We start from the raw sequence: 594 nt of genomic DNA, 5'->3' as shown, positions 1-594 counted from the left end.
CACTTGTTCCTGCTGGGGCACCTTGGGCCCTGGCCAGCATGCAGTTTCCAGTGGGGCTGTTCCCAGCATGGGTGCAGCCAGCCAGATGCTCCTCTGCTCCCTTTACCTTGGGTGGGAGCCATGGGGCTGAAGTGTCCATGCCCTGTACACCCCCTTCCCCCCGCTGCTTGACCAGAGTGGTCCAGCAGGGGGAGGAGGAGGAGCAGCTGCTGGAGGCAAGGGGAGCACAGCAGCACCTGGCTGCCTGAAGCTGCACTGGGAACACCCCCACCGGAAGCTGCATACTGACTTCACCCAGCGTGCAGCTTCTGGTTGGGCTGCTCCCAGTGTGGCTTGCAGCCAGCCCGGTCGTCCTGTGTTCACTTCACCTCCTAGTGACAGTGTGAACCTGGCTGGCTGCAGCAATACTGGGAACTGCCCTGCCAGAAGCTGTGTGCTGGCTGGGGCCAGCGGGTGTGGGCAGGAGCATAGCATGGGCTGCCCCAGGCAGGCTCAGTTTCAGTGGAGCGCTGTGGGGGCAGTCACTGACTGGAGGAGCTCTGTTGCATGTGCCCCTACCTCCTTCTTCCTCCCCGCCCCTCTGGCTGGCTCCCA

At 63.6% G+C, this 594-nt stretch overlaps 1 protein-coding gene across 1 annotated transcript in view; it reads left to right on the top strand.

Moving 5' to 3' along the window:
• Positions 1-594, top strand: part of IARS (isoleucyl-tRNA synthetase) — a 319,713-nt gene that overhangs the window by 7,729 nt on the left and 311,390 nt on the right. The window lies entirely within an intron of this gene.

This window comes from Gavialis gangeticus, unplaced genomic scaffold, assembly GCF_001723915.1.
Source record: "Gavialis gangeticus isolate Ggan-Ray unplaced genomic scaffold, GavGan_comp1, whole genome shotgun sequence".
NCBI classification, from domain to species: Eukaryota; Metazoa; Chordata; order Crocodylia; family Gavialidae; genus Gavialis; species Gavialis gangeticus.
This window is presented reverse-complemented; position numbering and strand designations above follow the sequence as displayed.